At 39.3% G+C, this 19,816-nt stretch overlaps 1 protein-coding gene across 8 annotated transcripts in view; it reads left to right on the forward strand.

Annotated features, from left to right (window-relative positions):
- The window catches only part of LOC106995406 (thymosin beta-4-like), a 212,177-nt gene that overhangs the window by 76,905 nt on the left and 115,456 nt on the right, over positions 1 to 19,816 (forward strand). For all 8 annotated transcript variants that reach the window (XR_013413264.1, XR_013413257.1, XR_013413261.1 and 5 more), the window contains one exon: positions 3,390 to 3,541. The gene's annotated coding sequence lies outside the window, so the exon portion shown is untranslated. The remainder of the gene's footprint in view (positions 1 to 3,389; positions 3,542 to 19,816) is intronic.

Below are 19,816 nucleotides of genomic sequence, written 5' to 3' on the forward strand. Positions count from 1 at the left end.
AGAAAAGTCAGAAAACCCAGAAGCAGTGTTGATGATACAATTTTCTGTTGATCTATTTTGAAAAATTAGGTTTGCATGTTGTCTAGAAACCACACACTGTTTAATCGCTTCTGGTGACAATCTGCAAAGCCTGTCAGCTTCCCCTTCAGACCCCTTGTCGAATAAATCTAATCTGACCACTCTTTGCATCTCCAGCCTGCCATTCTCTCTAGCTGTGATGAATCCAAGAGCATCCTGTTGGGTCTCCCAACCTCCACTCTCACCCCAAAATGTCACATTTCCTTATGTTTGCTGGAAAGAACCTTTATAAGTGTCATCACACTGCTCTCTACTTTAAACCTAATGATGCCTTTCCTTCTCACTTAGTGAATCCAAAGCCCTATGCTTATTCTCACTGGTTCTCTCTTGTCTGCCTGTGCTCTGCCCCCAACTTTGTTGTGGTGGTGGTTGTTTGTTTTTTTGAGATGGAGTCCTGTTCTGTGACCCAGGCTGGAGTGCAGTGACATGATCTCACCTCACTGCAACCTCTGTCTCCTGACTTCCAGTGATTCTTGCACCTCAGCCTCCTGAGTAGCTGGAATTAAAGGCACTTGCCACAATGCCCAGCCAGTTTTTGTATTTTTTTTTTTAGTAGAAATGGGGTTTGCCATGTTGGCCATGCTGGTTTTGAATTCCTGACCTCAAATGATCTACCCACCTCAGCCTCCCAAAGTGCTGGGGTTACAGTGTGAGCCACTGTGCCCGGCCTCTGTCCCCAACTTAATCACCTTCTACTCTACCACTTCATGACTGCTTTCACCTCCACTCAGTATGTTCCTTCCCTTGCTCACTCACTGTCTTTGTTCAGGTCTCAGCAAAAAAGTCAGTTTCTTAGCCATGCCTTCCCAGGTCACCGTCCAACATACTTACAAGCTTTATTGTCCATACCATGCCCAGATGTGATGTTACAGAATTATTCCTGTATCTGCTTAATATCTGTCTCCTTCACCAGGAAAAAGTTTCATGGGGACATGCACGCTGTCCTCATTGTTCAGTGTGGTGTCCCCAAAGCCTAAACTGGTATTTGGCACATAGTAGCTGCTCAGCAAACATTTTTGGTGAATGAGTGAATGAAACAAACACTTATATTGCATCACTATACCGTATGTCTTTACTACCTTCAGGAAAAATAGTAGCATGTAATCCATTCTCATAGTAACATAGTAAGTATGTGACTTACTATGTTATTTAGGGAAAATTTGCTGTTATTTTTCCTATTGTGGAAGTTAATCATATAAATTGAGTCACTTTTGTCCTACCCAACTAAGTCAAGGGGCCAGGGGGAGAAAACACAGGGCACATAACATTTCGAGAAGGTAATTCTCTGCAAGCCTGGCTACTCAAGCTGCCTGCCATAACCTGAAACTGGTTTTATCTATAGTTACTGAAACAAGCTGTTGCAACTTTAAGACTAATTTTTCTTTCTGTTGTTACTCATGAATCAGAACTTACCAGCTGCATAAAATTTTATTTGTGCCAGTGAACTTTTCTTTCAAAACAATACGTAACATCTCTCCTTTTGGTATAACCTCTTTGTTTTTTGGATATACTGAAGACCACCTGGTCTGTCTGTGTGCCTTGAATTGAAATTCTTGCTTCCTAAACAAAACATTTGAAATGTGGAGATTCCTCTCTGTGCTTCATCAGATTTCAAGACTATGCTGCGCTTGACATAATGGAATCAGCACTATGAGCCCAAGGGTTTGTAGCCCCTGTACCACTCAACCCTAGAGAATATAGAAGAGTACCTTATTGCCCAGCACAGGTCTAGGCCAGTGGTTCTCAACTGAGGGCAATTTGCTCCCCCAGCAACAATTGCCAATGGCTGGAAATATTTTTGGTTGTCAAAGTTGGAAATGAGGAGTTATTGACATCTAGTGGGTCAAAACCAGGTATGCTAATAAAGAACCTATACCGCACAGAAAGGCCCTCCCACAGCAAAGATTATCTGTCTCTAAATATCAGTAATGCTGAGACTGACAAACCCTGACCTACACATTTGGGGAGTTATAAAAGAAATTAAGAGCATGGTCCTCAGCAATTTTAATTTATTATATGAAAAAAAAAAATATGTTGTTTACTGAGCACAAGGTATGTGCCAAGTGCCATTTTAGGGGCTCATTGTGTCTAGGAATTCTGATTGTCATCAAGTACTCTCTAATACTGCTGAGAGAGGTTGCTGTTTGCCTCCTAATCTGGTTTCTCCTGTTCTCTGCTAATAGAAACCTCATTCCTCACCTGAACTCATTGTCACCTTAGGTTAAGCATCTATATTTTCCCAAGCTCCTTTGCTTCTAAATTTGGCCACTAACAAATTTGTTGCCCACGTGGAATCATTGCAAAGGACTTTCAAAAGGTCTTTTTAAAAAGGGAACTTATTTAGCTAGAAAATGTACTGGTTGTTCTTTCCCCCTTTGCTTTTCTTTTCTTGCTCTTTGCTGCTTGTTACAAGGCATACCAATGACAGGGGCCAAAGCAGCTGTCTTGTCCCATGAGGTACTTTTGAGGATGGAGTCCAGGCTGAGAATACTGACAAGAAAGATAGGAAGAATGTGGGTCTTTGAAATTATTGAGTCCCCATACCATCCTTGCATATGAAAAGGAAATAATTTTCTATTTTGCTTAAGTTACTCTTATTTTACATTTCGTTTTCCCTGTGAAGATGGAATTGTATGTGGGCAAACTTAATCTTAGCATAATCTTGGAATGGCCACCTTCATGTCACAGAGGCTCAGGAAAGGTGGGTGACTTTCTTACAAAGTCATTTATCTAGTAAATACCAGTAAATTCTCAACACAGGATTTAAACTGAGTTCTGATGGAATTAAAAGTCAATGATTTTCTCATTGTATACCTCACACATAGGAAGTCTTACAGAATAACTTTTTTAAACTGATAAAAAATCTCTTGCTCAATTTGTGGTTGATTCTCTTGATGTGCTAAATTTTTTCCTGAGTCACTCTTATAGTTACTGTGAATAGTGTAATGTCCTGGCACAACTGTGGCCCAATTGTAGCAAACGAGCTGTATTTTCTCTTTCTTGCTTTTATATCCCTGTTGTCCAGTGGGAAGTCAGAAAGATACAGCCTGAAGATAGCCCACTCTTCTAATTCAGCTTCATTTAGGAATACACAGTAGATTCCTGGAGAAATAGATTCCTTAGAATTTTCTTTAGTAGGGTGGTTTTGTTGTTGTTGTTGTTGAGAGAACACTTAACCCATAAGACTGCAGTTTGCCTTGGCCATTCCAAAATAAACTGTTTGCAAAATTGACATCTAAACACAGTTTCAGTCTTGCATGATTAAGGTCAAACCATTCATTCATTCATTCATTCTTTTTTTTTTTTTTGAGATGGAGTTTCCTTCTGTTGCCCAGGCTGGCATGTGGTACACCGCAACTTGTATCTCCCGGGTTCAAGCGATTCATGTGTTTCAGCCTCCCAAGCAGCTGGGACTATAGGCATGCACCGCCATGCTTGGCCTCCCAAAGTGCTGGGATTACAGGTAAGCCATCATGCCTGGTCAAACCTTTTTAAAATATATCAAATATCTCCTAAAATGATGCCTTTACAATAACTTAATTTTGGTATTTCAATTTTAGTAGTAAGTAAATAATAGTATAATCTCTCTCTCTCTTTTTTTTTTTTTTTCTGAAATGCAGCATCCTGAGTAGCTGGGACTACAGGCACCTACCAGCATGCCTGGCTAATTTTTGTGTTTTTAGTAGGGATGGGATTTTGTCATGTTGGCCAGACCGGTCTCAAACTCGTGACCTCAGGTGATCCACCTGCCTTGGCCTCCCAAAGTGCTGGGATTACAGATGTGAGCCACTGCATCTGGCCAAGGTCATCTATCTCTAATCAGGAAATAACTATATACCTTTGACTTAAAAAAATATGTATTTAAAATTCTATCTAAATAATCTGTGCAATCAATTTTTATCTTAACTGCATTTTTTTTAGTCCAAGCCACCCTAAGAATTTTCTGGAATGAAATATTACTATAATACTGTAAAACACGCTGATAAAATGGGATATATTTCCATTGTAATGATATTTTTAAGTTGATCCAATCTTAAGAATGTACATTACTTCAAGAACTTGTTTTATTTATTCTTTCTTTCAAATAACAAATTGCTCCATGCCAAGGATACTGTGAATCAGATCCTACTTTTTTATATAGGATATATTATATCCCATATATTATAATGTGGTGGCTGTTCAGCACTTTCATTTGTGTTTCTAGTTTAACATTTTCTTTAAATACATTTCATTTGCTCATTCCAATACAGTTTGATTACTTCTGTTTCAGTAGTATTCATTGATCATCTACTATGTCCTAGACCCTAGTTATAAAGTGATTCTAAATGTAAACTTGGTCTTTGCATTAATTTTTGCTCACTGAGAAAATTCTAAGCTATTGTTACTTCACCCCTTCTTAAAAATTCATACAATATTTTTCATGAGTCTGCATTACTTGAGGACTTATATAACTACCTTCTCCCCCTTACTTTGCCCATTAGAGCATTCATGTACCTTTAGAATCCATTTCTGCTTTTCTCTTTGCTAAACTCTCAATTCTGGCTCTTTTCCAATGTTCTAAGGTTCCTGTGTATTCACCCATTAATGGTTTATATGTGAATGACTTAGTTTCTATCAGGCTCTGTTTATGGTCTCCCAGCTCGATTCTCATGTTCATTACTTATTTGATACTCTGGGATGGAAATATTTGATAAATAATGAGAAAACTGTTTGATTGGGTCACATACACAGATCCTAGGACTGACTACGTTAAGTGTTAGATGGCTCCTCTCAGTAAGGGAACATGGGTGATAGAGACCACTAAGGTCATTGTTTGCATGAAGGCTGGAGAGAAGAATTCTAAAGCTAGAGAGAATATTTTGGAATATTCCAGTGAAATTCTTTCATTGTGCACTTCAGGAATCTGAGGGCTAGAGCAATGATATATCCAGTCAAAAACAGCCTCCAGCTCAGAGGAAATGCTTTGTGTTAGATTCTATTTTTCGTTGTACATAATTTCCTTAAAGGCTCACTTAGGAATGATTTGGAACATTTGACAGGAGATTTGAATTGATGGGCACAAAGCCCTCGTATTTAGTTATAGTATAGAGTCAAAATTTTTAAATGTCAAAATATTTTAATGAGCTGTGTTAACATCTATCTTTCCTAGTAGCTTTTTCCAGTAGAGAGGACAAATATCCTTCTCTCTACCCATCCAATGTTGATGACTTAACTACTTATAACAAAAGATGAATTATAATGAGAAAAACATACAAATTTATTTAGTTTTACATGATATGGAAGTAAATGATTAATTCCATATATTTTTATGGTAGCTTTGATGAAGAGTGGATACTGATGGAGAAATACGATAGGACAAAAGGGGTGTGATCTAGTGGAGATAAACGGGGGAATTTAGCAATGCCTGTTTTTCAGGTCCTCTCTGTGACCCTTCATCTTCAGAGATGAGCATGTTCCTTTCCTCCAGGGATCAGGAGACCCTCACATGAGTGTCTTCTGACCTGCTTCTTGGAAATGTTGGAAAAGCTTTCCTAAGCTGTATGCCCTGGGGGGAGAAGCATATGTGTGGGTGAGGAGGGGAGGTCAGAGAGACTTTCCTGCTTGTTTTTTTAAGATGCCAAGGTATTGTATTTTGAGGAGTGTGTCCTGAATCATATCATCCTTTTCAGTGTGACTTTCCTTTAAACACAGTGTTCTAGGATAGGGGTTAGCAAATGACTTCTATAAAAACATCAGATAGTAACCATCTTTGTCTTGGCAGCCCATACGGTCCCTGCTGCAACTACTCAACTCTGCTGTTGTGGCACAAAAGCAGTAGTACAGAAAACATAGACCAAGAAGAGTGACTGTGATTCAATAAAACATTATTTGTAGATACTAAAATTTGAATATCCCATAATTTTCACACATTATTTTACTTATTTTTTTCCAACCATTGAAAATAATAATAACTTAGCTCACTAGTTCAACAGAAACAGGTGGATTTGGCCTGTTGCTGTACTTTCTAAACCCTTGTTCTATGACATTACAGTCACACAGACAAACCAAAACCAAAACAAAATAATAAAAAATGCATTTTTCTGGCAATACAAAGACATATCTTAAAATATTCGAAGTCAAACAAAATGGACAGTTTCTGACATTGCTTATAGAACATTGTTTGTCAACCTGCAGGGATTTGAAATAATGAATAGTAAAAAAAAAAACAAAAAACAAACAAACAAAAAAACCTTCAAATAAATCACAGTTAATTTTTGAAAAATCCAATGTTAAAATTTGATGATCAGAGTCAAGAAAAATTGTGAAAGACTTGAAAATTGACAAAAGTAAAGATTATTTTTCTCTGTTGCACTTTTCCAAGTTCTATGCAGTGTTCACTGTCTTTGAACTATTTTTCACTTTGCAAATGGTAGAAAATTGATAATGCCAGTAACTTGTCCGTGAAAATGCAAATAAATTGTGTCTAGTGGAATACACTTGATACTTCCTCCAGTAATACAACATTTTGCTTATATTTGTGAATCCATTCAGCACCAGCATTCCTTATTGACCCTATTCACCCATCAATCCCCCCAACCCCCACCCATTCCATCTTAATCTATCATTTATCTATTTATCTTCTGAATTTTTCCTTTGAAACAAGTAAGACTATTGAATCAAATATGACTATTTCTTGAATTAAATAAAATCTGTGGTACATTTTCATCTTACATTTGTGTGAGAGTCATGTCTTCACTTTATAAAAGATTTCTCTTTTAACCTTCAGCTCAGAGTTATTTTTCAAAACCTTGACTCTAACAATGGCATGTCCCTTAGTAACAACCACTTATCTGTGGGAAGCCTGCATGCTTATCTTTCTGCTTTTGGGTGACAGAACTCACTGCCTTGATATGGGTGATACAACTCCAAACTGTTAGAAATTTTCCAACTTTATTCAGAACCAATTTTAGAGGTGAGGAAGACTGGTTTTGCTTGTATTAAAATCTGTATGACTTTATTTGCCACCTGTGAAATTTGTTGGGTGAAAACCCAACCTCTGAAACACAGCTGAATGTGACTATTGAAATTTTTGTTTTATATTAAATGCTTTCTGTGATTTATGTGATAATGACTGTAAATCCATTGTGCCCAAGGAAGACATTTCTCAGGAGCAAAATGCAAACTCAGACATACATGAAATACACTGTGCCAAGGATCGAAGAACCAAAGGTGATTTTTTTATCTGATTGCAATTCTAATATGCAGTGGATCAAGATTTGAAATGTTTAGGTACTTTAGACTTGTTGCAGTACTTACTGACGCTCATACAGTATTCCCTGACTTTATAGATGTTACATTTCAAGAATAATGTTGCTATTCACCCAGCATTTATTGTCCAACTTACTGATCTCCTTTGGAGCAAACAATGACTTCACAGCCAAATCACATTTGACAGTGACTTCAGGAGAAGTGCAGGCTTATGTAATTCAAACAGAGAGTTTGTGCAGAAAACGTCTCAAGTCAGGTATAATTAATTCTCCTTCATTTTGGATATTAATGTTATTATTTCCACAAGTACATGTCTTTACTTCCACGAGATCATGTCTTTATTTTTCAGGAGAAAATAACTGTGATGTGATAATAAACATTAGAAAAGATAAGAGAAATATTCTATTATTTCCTTAAAGCAACATTTTGGACTTAACATTTGTGTAAAATGCATGTGAAAAGAAATTGTTAGTGTTTGTGTGGTTTCAACTAGTGTTCTTTTGAAAAACCCATCTGTATGAACAATATTATATTAGCATGATTAATATAAACCATTGGATGTAAATTTCTCCAACTATCCTAGCATGATGCCAAAAGATGATTATAAGTAGTCTTGGCCTTTTATGCTTAGTAAGACATGATGTCACTCTTTCTCTCTCTCTCCTAATTTTTTTTTTTTTGAGACAGGGTCTCACTCTGTTTCCCAGGCTGGAGTATAGTGGTACCGTCATGGTTCAGTGCAGCCTTCACTTCCTGGGATCAAGTAATCCTCCTGCCTTAGCTTCCTGAGTAGAGAGGACTACAGGCATGTGCCACTAAGGGAGGAGAGCACCCCTCATATTGTCTTATGCCCAATTTCTGCCTCCAAAGAAAGAAAAACTAAAAACTAAAAGGCAGAAATGAAATCCATAGGCAGACAACCTGGCGCCACACCCTAGGCCCAGTAAAGATCAACCCCTGACCTAATTGGTTATGTTATCTATAGATTACAGATATTGTATAGAAAAGCACTGTGAAAATCCCTATCCTGTTTTCTTCTGATCTAATTACTGGTTCATGCAGCCCCCAGTCATGTACCCACTGCTTCCTCAATCAATCACGACTCTCTCATGCACACCCCTCACCCCCCTAGAGATGTGAGCCCTTAAAAGGGACAAGAATTCCTCACTCAGGGAGCTCGGCTCTTGAGACAGAAGTCTTGCCTATGCCCCGGCTGAATAAACCCCTTCCTTTTTTAACTGGGTGTCTGAGGAGTTTTGTCTGATGCTTGTCCTGCTACATTTCTTGGTTCCCTGACCGGGAAGTGAGGTGAATGGTGGATGGTCAAAGCAGCTCCTTAGGCGGCTTAAGCCTGCCCTGTGGAATATCCCTGCTGGGGACTCCGACCAGCCTGAGCGACAGGGATCCTGAGAGCACTCCCGGATGGGCATTTGCCCTGGTGGGACACCTTGCCAGAGCAGTGTGTGGCAGGCCGCCGTGGAGGATCAGCGCAGTGGGTGAACACCAGGAAGGAATGGACACTTGGAGTCTGGACATCTAAAACTTGGTAAGACTAGTTTTTGAAACTTGCCCACTCCATTTGAGTGGGAGCGTGGCCTGATCACCCATGGCGTGCCTTTATCGGAACTTTGGTTTTGGTTTTGATTTAGTTTGAATTGCTTGACAGGACCAGTCTTGGGATCTTGCCCACTCCGTTTGAGTGGAAGCGTGGCCTGAACACCCACGGTGTGCTTTTAGCGGCACTTTGGTTTTGGTTTTGACTTGAATTGCTTGACAGGACTGGTCTTGGCAACTTTCCATTTGAGTGGAAGTGTGGCCTGATCACCCACGGTGTGCCTGTACCGGCACTTTGGTTTTTGTTTTTGACTTCATTTGGATTGCTTGATACTTTGGTTTTGCTTTTGACCTGGCTTGGATTTCTGGATACTCTGATTTTGGTTTTGATTTTGGTTTGGTGCACACTCCAAAAGTGTGCATCTGCCCTTTTTACCCGTTCTTTGTTTTGTGGTGTGCGTGTGGTGTGAGTGTGGTGTTTTATTTCTAAGAAACATAGGTCAGGCACAAATAAACCCACCCTACTAGGAACTATGTTGAAAAATTTCAGAAAAGGATTTAAGGGAGACTATGGAGTACTGTGACACCAGGAAAACCTAAAACTTTGTGGAAGATAGACTGGCTAGCATTAGAGGTAGGTTGGCCATTAGAAGCAAGCCTGCACAGGTCCCTTGTTTCAAAGGTATGGCACAAGGTAACCTGTAAGCCAGGAAACCCAGACCAGTTCCCACACATAGACACTTGGTTACAGCTGGTTTTAGACCCCTGCCCCCAACATACAATGGTTGAGAGAACAGCAGCATAAGTGGCTGACGGAGGCAAGGAAAGACTAGCAGAGAGAGAAAGGAAAGAGACAGAGAGGAAAAGAGGCAAAGAAAGAGAGGAAGAAACAGAGAGGAAGAGATAGACAAAGAGGGAGTCAAGGAGAGAGAAAGAGGGAAAGAGCGAGAGGTATATATGCAAGTAGCTAAGAAAGAAAAAAGTGTTTCCTATTCCTTTAAAAGCCAAGGTAAATTTAAAGTCTATAATTGATAATAACGGTCTTCTCTATAACCCTATAACACTCCAATACCACTTTGTTATCGGTGTAAGCAAGGGCATATCCCAAAAGCTCTGAGGCCTCCCTATCAAAAATCCTTAACCCAGTAACCCACAGCTGGCCCAAATGCATTCAGTCTGTAGCAGCAACTACTTTCCTAACAAACAAACAAACAAAAAAGTTAAAAAAAAAAAATTTAGGGGAAACCTCATTGTGAGCACACCTCACCAGTTCAGAAGTATCCTAAGGAAAAAAGGGGAAAAAAGAGGGGGCGGCATTTATATAAAAAGAGTATTATATGGTAAATTATTGTCCTGAAATAAATTAACTGGTGGTTTAAAGAAAGAAATATTTGTAATAAGTCAGAAAGTTGAGGCATGTAGAGAATTGTCTGCAAAAGTCATGAAAAAGAAAAATGTTATAAACAAGAATGTATGCAAAAAATGTATAATTTAAAAGTAACTAGGCCTCTTGAATGTAAAACTATTGAAAAAAAAGTTTATGTGCAAGGTGTATAAGAAAAGTAAAATATACCTTTGGTAAAAGGATTATAAGGAGGCATAAAAATGTACATTTTTACCTACATTAAAACGTTAAAAAAATTGTTTTGAAGGTTTAAGTAAGTTTTAAAATGTTAATTATAAAGAATATTCTATGTATAAACGTTTTAGCTAAAATTAAAGTATCATCCAGTTTTTCTGTGAACTGGACATTAAAGTAAAACCATAACAGGTTTTTCTTAAAGCACGAACCTGCTCTTTAGCAAAAATTATAGAAGATTAAAAAGTCTGTAAAATCTTACCTTATGTTCAAACATTAAAAATTAAATAAATATGTCTATAAAGTTTTATTAAAATTAGGTTTAACATTAATAACATATTAATATAAAGATAAAATTTAGCTTATCTGGTATAAAAATCATACAAGAAGCATTGTTAAATGTGAAATGGTATTTGACTTTCTTTGGTTTAAAAACTAATTTAAAAAGTTGCTAAAGGGAAATTTCTCAGTAAAAAGGCACTAAGGACTATAAAGTCCACCGCCAAAGTCCCTACATTTAAAACAAAAGGTTAGTTTCTTAAAAATTATGTATTTGCTTTATCTGCCGCTTTCCTTTCTTGAAAAAAATTAAAAAAATTAAATAAACAAACAAACAACTAAAAGTATTTTAGTGCATGTACCACCCCTAGAATTTCCAGTAAAGCAGCACCAGCCTGAAGATCACATTCTCATCAAAGGGTGGAAAGAAGAAAAACTTGAGCCAGCCTGGGAAGGACCCTACCTTGTGCTGCTAACCACCAAGACTGCTGTTCATACAGCAAAAAAAGGATGGACTCATCACACCTGAGTCAAGAAAGAACCACCCCATCCAGAGTCATGGGCCATAGTCCCAGGGGAAAATCCCACCAAACTAAAGCTAAGAAAAATCTAACTCTTTTTATCTACTCTATTATGCTTTCTTCTTTCTGCCTTCTATTGCTGACCATCTAGTTATTAACATAACAAAGTCAATTTCACTTTAAACTATTGTATTTAATGCTTGCCTTGTTATACCCTGTAAGGACTTGCCAAGTCAAAGACAGCTCTCGACTTCAGAAGAGTACTTCTGTCCCTTCTTAACTCTCCTCAGATTAGGCATTAGTAAACTAGGACCATTTAATCCAGGGAGATTTCGATAAAGACCCTAGTGCCAGTCAAGAGTGTTGCCCCCCGATGTAGAGCTTTCATGCCATAGTTGGTCCAACATTCTGTGGACCACTACAGAGCAAGGATGGATGGCTCCAACTGTTTTTTTTTTTTAATTTCCTAAAATCATATATTCATTTTACTAGAGGATCATAGAAGCTAAAGACTTAAAACAAACTTTAGCAATTAAGACAGTATACCAAGATGCAAATACCTGGTTAAAATGGATCAAATATTCCATCTGCAGGTTAAACAAAAGTAGTGTTATGCTTATGCACATGGCAGACCAGAGGCCCAGATTGTCCTCTTTCCACTAGGGTGGTCCTCCAGTAGACCACGCATGGGCTGCATGGTAGCTCTTTTCCAGGATTCTACAGCCTGGAGTAATAAGTCATGCCAAGCTCTGTCTGCTATATCCCAAAGGCCAGCACCCTGCCATGCAGCCCCCGAGGGACATCCAGCTTCTGTCTCCTAACACTGAGTTCACTTCATGTCTCTCATGACAGGGAGGAAATTTAGCATTCTTTGGCGACCTGAAAGGATGCAGTGAGCTTAAGAATTTTCAAGAGCTTATCAGTCAGTCAGCCCTTGTTCACCCCAGAGTGGATATATGGTGATATTGTGGTGGACCTTTACTGGGCACTCTGCTGAATAACTGGAGTGGCACTTGTACTTTAGTCCAATTGGCTATCCCTTTCACCCTGGCATTTCATCAACCAGAGGGAAAAAATAATAATCAGACATCCCAAAGTGAGAGAAGCACCTTATGGGTCTTTCGACTCTCACGTCTATTTAGATGCAATTGGAGTCCCATGAGGAATACCAGATCCATTTAAAGCTGAAAATCAAATAGCTGCAGGATTTGAGTGAATATTTTGGTAGGTGACAGTTAATAAAAATGTAGATTAGATAAACTACATCTATTACAAACAACAGCAATGAGGTTTTCATGAGTTAAAAGAAAAACTCATGTTGGCCCCAGCCCTATACCTGACCTGACAAAATTCTTTACATTCTGTGTGTCAGAAAGAGAAAAAATGGCAGTTGGTGTTTTAACCCAGACTGTGGGACCCTGGCCAAGGCCAGTGGCCTATCTCTCAAAACAACTAGAAAAGGTTTCCAAAAGGTGGCCACCAGGTCTACTGGCCTTAACAGCAATGGCCCTATTAGCACAAGAAGCAGATTAACTAACCCTTAGGAAAAACCTGAATATAAAGACCCCCCCATGCTGTGGTAACTTTAATGACCACCAAAGGACATCATTGGTTGACAAATGCTAGATTAACCAAGTTCCAAAGCTTGCTATGTGAAAATCCCTACATAACCATTGAAGTTTGCCACACCCTAAACCCTAAAATTTGGACTTGTACAGTAAGGACTTCAACTGACCTTCCTCAGTCTGAGGACTGTTCCCAGTGTATACATCAAGTCACTGAGGTAGAACAAAAGGTTGTTACGGTCCTATTATTTTATGGTTATTATAAGTGTACTGGAACTCTAAAAAGAATTTGTTTGTATAATGTTATTCTATACAAGGTATGTAGCCCAGGAAATGACCAACCTGATGTGTGTTATGGCCTATCTGAGCCTCCCATGACCACAGTTTTTAAAACAAGATTAAGAACTGAAGACTGGTGGGGACTCATAAACGATATGAGTAAAGTGTTAGCCAAAACAGAAGAAAAAGGAGTGCCCAAACAAGTCACCTTAAAATTTGATGCCTGTGCTGTCATTAATAGTAATAAGCTAGGAATAAGGTGTGACTCTCTTAATTAGAAAAGAGGCTATATAGCAGAAAATAAGTACATCTGTCATATATTAGAATTGTGTAGAAATAAATGTAAATACTGGTCTTGTGTCATTTAGGCCACTTGGATAAAAAAAAAAGAAAAGGATCCAGTCCACCTTCAGAAAGGAAAAAATTACCCTTCTTGTACTAAGGGACAATGTAACCCCTTAGAGCTAGTAATAACCAATCCCCTTGAGCCTCGCTGGAAAAAAGAGGAGCATGTGACCTTAGGAATCGGTGGGGCTGGACTGGATCCTTGAGTAAATATTTTGGTTCGAGAAGTTTACACTCTCCAGAACCAGTGTTTCAGACTTTCTATGATGAACTAAATGTACCAGTACCAGAAATCCCAGGAAAATCAATAAATTTGTTTTTGCAATTATCTGAGCATGTAGCCCAGTCTCTCAATGTCACTTCATGTTATATAGTAGTAGTAGGAAATCAATGGCCATGGGAAGCCTGAGAATTATACCTACAGACCCGGTTCCTGATGAATTTCTGGCTCAGAAGAATCACTCTGATAATTTCTGGGTCCCAAAAGCCTCAATTATTGGACAATATTGCATAGCTAGAGAAGGAAAAGAATTCACTCACCCCATAGGACGACTTAATTGTCTGAGACAGAAACTGTATAATAGTACCACAAAAACAGTCACTTGGTGGAGTTAAAATCACACAGAGAGAAATCCATTTAGTAAATTCCCAAACTTGAAGACTGTGTGGACCCACCCGGAGTCCCACCAGCATTGGATGGACCCCACTGGATTACACTGGATATGTAGGCACAGAGCTTACACCAAATTACCTGAACCAGTAGGCAGGTAGTTGTGTTATTGGCACTATTAAACCATCTTTCTTCCTACTGTCCATAAAAACAGGTGAACTCCTGGGCTTCCCTGTCTATGCTTCCCACAAAAAGAGAAGCGTAGCTATAAGAAATTGAAGAAATGATAAATGGCCCCCTGAGAGAATCATACAATATTATAGGCCTGCTACTTAGGCACAGAATGGCTCATGGGGATACCAGACCCCTATTTACATGATCAACCAAATCATAAGGTTACAAGCTGTCTTAAAAATAATCATTAATAAAACTGGCGGAGCCTTGACTATTCTGGCCCAGCAAGAAACTCAGAGGAGAAATGCTACCTATCAAAATAGATTGGCTCTCAACTACTTGCTAGCAGCTGAAGGAGGGGTCTGTGGAAAATTTAACCTTACTACTTGCTGTCTACACGTCGATGATCAAGGGCAAGTAGTTGAAGACATAGTTACAGATATGACAAAACTGGCACATGTGTCCATGCAAGTGTGGCAAGGATTTGATCCTGGGGCCATGTTTGGAAAATGGTTCCCAGCTCTAGGTGGATTTAAAACTCTTGTAATAGGAGTTATAATAGTAATAGGAACCTGCTTACTGCTCCCTTGTTTGCTACCTGTACTTCTTCAAATGATAAAAAGCTTTGTCACTACCTTAGTTTGCCAAAATGCTTCAGCACAAGTGCACTATATGAATCATTATAAATCTGTTCATATAGAAAGAACAGATTTCTATATGTCTTGCAAGAAGATGTGGGCAGTAGAAATGAAAGTGAGAACTCTCACTATTGAATGAGAGTCTCAAACAGGGAGAAAGGGAGGAAAACACCCCTCATATTGTCTTAGCTCAGTTTCTGCCTCCAAAGAATGAAAAAGTAAAAACTAAAAGGCAGAAATGAAATCCACAGGCAGACAGCCTGGCACTGCACCCTGGGCCTGGTAGTTAAAGATCAACCCCTGACCTAATTGGTTATGTTATCTCTAGATTATAGACATTGTATAGAAAAGCACTGTGAAAATCCCTATTCTGTTCTGTTCCGTGCTGATTACTGTGCAGCCCCCAGTCATGTACCCCCTGCTTGCTCAATGAATCACGACCCTCTCATGTGCACCCCCTTAGAGTTGTGAGCCTTTAAAAGGGACAGGAATTGCTCACTCAGGTAGCTCATCTCTTGAGACAGGAGTGTTGCTGATGCCCCCAGCCAAATAAACCCCTTCCTTCTTTAACTTGGTATCTCAGGAGTTTTGTCTGCCACTCGTCTTGCTACACCACCATGACTGGCTAATTTATTGTTATTGTTTTGTAGCGATAAGGTCTCACTATGTTGCCCAGGCTGGTCTTGAATTCCTGGACTCAAGCCATTTGCCTGTGTTAGCCTTCCCCAAGTGCTAGGATTACAGGCATGAGCCACCCAGCCCAGCCTGAAGTTTCTCTTAAGTGAGTTGATGCAGTTGAAAATGAACTTAGGGCTGCATGTGTGGCATGATTTACAAGTAATTTATCCAGTGTTGCGCCATAGGAACATTGAAGTGGGTATCATTTCTGATGTAAAGGCAGAAATGGAAAGAAAAAATAGAAAAAAGTGAGAGCAGGGGAAACAAATGAAAAATAAAGAAAACTCACAAATAGCTACATAAACAACTAATTTCAAAAAACTGTTTCTTAACTGGCCAGGGTATAGTCCTGAGATTTTTGAGAAACCACTGAAGGCTTCCAGCAGGGTCCCTTCTAGTGATAATGCAGGTGGATGGATGAGTTAATGATTTAAACTGTTAGAGATTTGCTGGAAACTTTCATCTGTCACTGCTACTTGGAATGCAGACTCACAGTTCTAATTGGAGCCTCCAGCATTGAAGACAGTATCAGTTGGTGTCACTGATTTTCTTCCCTTGACCACTGTCATTCTCATGGTAAGTGTTTTCTGCCCTCACGCTGAGAACTTTTATCAAATATATTTTTGTGCATTTGGGTGATCATTAGCCTGTGGTAGCTGAAACATTCCAGGTTATTTTAGCCTAGAAACTAGCCTGTCTGCTGAAAGAACATGCAAAGCTTCCTGCTAAGCTAGTGCACAATCAATATATAAGGGAAAGAACGGATTCCTATTTAGATTTAAATCCAATATGTGACAAGTTAATAGCTCAGTGTGTTTCTGCTTTTCCATGTCAGTTTTATGGGTGTGAAAGACTCTTCCACCTGCTGTAAACTTCAAAGGAAAGACATGCAGAAGGGGAAATACACCTCTGTGTAAGTCTTCCTAATCTCTTGCGATTAATTTCTTCTTCCATCTGATGAAAGAAAATGCAAACATCTCTTATTTGGCTCACAATTGAAGCCGAGTTCCATAAAGCTGCCTTTAGAAAGGGAATCTCTTTTGAACATATGAAAACCATCCAAGTCAAGATGTATTACGTGGTGATTACAGTCTGACAGATGTTTTGAAGATGTAATGTGTTCATCAGAAAGCACACAGAGCAGGGATGAACGCCGATTGTTTGAAGATATTGAGGTTTATTCTGGCAACTGGAAAAACACACAAATGATAACTGAAGTTTGGGGACGCTTATGTTTCAGAAAACAGACTGGATTGGATTTCAATCACTGGTATATGAGAATTTGTGGGCATTGAACATGAGATTGTATCATGTTGCTTTATTTCTGCCGTGACAGTCACTGTCAAAATATTCTCTACTGAGGTAGAGCACTCTCACTTGAATTTAAGAGGGTCCACATTTGCTTTTCTATGCTCATAATTTTGACTCCACCTTATAAGTAATCTTTGGAATGAGATTCACGTCTAGTTGTCTCCTGAATCACACACAGGAGTTCCTGTTAGGAAACCTAATTTGTGTTTGTGCGGTAGTGTACTTTGGAAACTTTTCATTTCTCTGTGTTTTTAAAGAGCATTGTAGGAAAATAAATGGAGGTTTTAAATTTAGTTCTACTTTTACCACCTGGGTGAATATAGACAGTCTTGCTGAGAGACAGGACTAGCTGGATTTACTAGGCCAACTAAGAATTCTCAAGCATAGCTGTGGAAGGTGACCTCATCCACCTTGAAACATGGGGCTTGCAACTTACCTCTCATCCAGCCTATCAGGTAGTAAGGAGACCTCACTAAAATGCTAATTAGGCAAAAACAGGAGGTAAAGAATAGCCAATCATCTATCGCCTGAGAGCACAGCCAGAGGGACAATGACAGGGATATAAACTGAGGCATTCGAACCGAACCGGTAATGGCTACCCTCTTTGGGTACAAAGCTCCCTTTGTATCTGAGCTGTTTTCACTTTCTTAAATCTTGCAAGTGCCCTTTTCTGGTCCCTGTTTGTGACAGCTTCAGCTGACCTTTTGCTCATGTCCACCACTGCTGTTTCCAGCATCGCAGACCTGCCACTGACTTCCACCCCTTCCGATCCAGCAGGGTGTCTGCTGTGTTCCTGATCCAGCTGAGGCACCCACTACCACTCATTATGGGGCTAAAGGCTCACTATTGTTCCTGCATGGCTAAGAGCCTGGGTTTGTCCTCATGGAGCTGAACACTAGTTGCTGGGTTCCATGGTTGTCTTCCATGATCCACGGTTTCTAATAGAGCTATAATACTCACTGCATGGCCCAAGATTCCATTCCTTGGAATCTCTAAGGCCAAGAACCCCAGGTCAGAGAACAAGAGGCTTGCCACCATCTTGGAAGTGGCCTGATACCATCTTGGGAGCTCTGGGAGCAAGGACCCCCAGGAAAGTTGCTGTCCAACTTGCCTGAAAAAGAGAATATAGACTAAATTGTTTCGAGTTAAAACAATTTGGCTTCCTCCAGAGTTCTTTTATCTGTTCAACAGGGAAGAGCCTGCCTTGCCCTATAAATAATGACATTCAACCACCTTGGCATATTTATTTTGCAACTAGTTTAGGTCTAAGAATGTCATTGTAAGATTAATTGCTCAAAGCATGATGTTATTTGGGTAATCTCTCTCTCTCTCTCTCTCTCTCTCTGTGTGTGTGTGTATGTGTGTGTGTGTGTTTACTGGATTGTACCATCTGTTCTGGGTTGGAAAACAAAATCACTTTTTTTTAAGAGGATTTTTGTCAATTACTCTCTTCTCCGTTTGATGCATTTCTATACAGGAAATGGTTTTTTTTTCTTTTTTTTAGGCAAATGTCTGTTAGAACCTTTAATTTCACAGTGAATGTCAGAGCTAATGAAAGTTCTGCTATCTATGAAGTGACAATGAAGTATAAGCAAACTCATTAGGCATCTGGAACTTTCCAAGGAGTAGAATATGAAACTAATTGTATCCTGGTGGTACCAAAGCCACTGGAGAGAAACAGTATTTATACCTGCCTGATGGATGTATCACTTCCAGGTGCTCTAGAATCTATGGCTTGATTACATGACTAAACTATGTCTTTACCATTTCAAAACCTTACCTTTTCAAATGGCTTTTGCTGAATGGTATATTGTTGCAGTGCAATGTGGGAGATAACCTCAGAAATTGTCCTACAAACCTAGTCGTTGGGACTGCTCTGAGGAAGTTATTGAGGACATTAGTCTGTTATGTCATGCCATTTTGGGGAGGAAACTTGGAGAGACTTTTTGTTGTTGCTGTTGTTGTTTTTTGTTTTTTTTTGTTTTTTGTTTTTTTGAGATGGAATCTGGCTCTGTCTCCCAGGTCGGAATACAGTGACATGATCTTGGCTCACTGCAACCTGCGCTTCCTGGGTTCAAGCGATTCTCCTGCCTTAGCCTTCTACTTGTGTGCCACCATATAGGGCTAATTTTTTTTGTATTTTTTTAGTAGAGAGGGTAGAGAGGGGATTTTTCTATGTTAGCCAGGCTGGTCTGAAACTCCTGACCTCAGGTGATCCACCCACCTTGGCCTCCCAAAGTGTTGGTATTACAGGCCTGAGATATCTTGCCCAGCCAAGAGACATTCATTCTGATTGCATTATCAGTACTAATTGTGCCTCCTTGAGAACTGAGTAGACATTTTTAGCCAATAGATGCTGTGAATTTTGCGGTCAATAGTGTTTCCCTCTTACAAATGGTTGTTAGAAAGCTAAAACTTAAATAAAACAGCCTGTCTTTAACAAATGTGCTGAAATTGATCATATGTATTTAGGAAACTTGCTTTATCCCTGACAGTATTTATTTATTTCTCCTCATTTTAATTTCCTTTTATGTCATGTTTTTCACTCACTTAAGATGTATTTTCCAGTTGTAATCATAAGGAGCTTTGTAAATTGTCTTGAATTATTTTAAGAGTGAAAAAGAGGCCAGGTGTGGTGACTCAGGTGTGTAATCCCAGCACTTTGAGAGGCTAAGGAGGGTGGATCACGAGATCAGGAGTTTGAGACCAGCCTAGTCAAGATGGGGAAACCGCATCTCTATTAAAAATACTAAAAATTAGCTGGGCATGATGGCAGCTGCCCATCCTAGCTACTCGGGAGGCTGATGCAGGAGAATTGGTTGAACCCATGAGGTGGAGGTTGCAGTGAGCCGAGATCATGCCACTGGACTATACCCTGGGCAACAGAGCAAGACTCCATTCCCCCCCACAAACAAAAAAAAAAGAACGAAAAAGACCATAGATAAATGCATACATCC

This window comes from Macaca mulatta, chromosome Y (genome assembly GCF_049350105.2).
Source record: "Macaca mulatta isolate MMU2019108-1 chromosome Y, T2T-MMU8v2.0, whole genome shotgun sequence".
Taxonomy (NCBI): Eukaryota; Metazoa; Chordata; class Mammalia; order Primates; family Cercopithecidae; genus Macaca; species Macaca mulatta.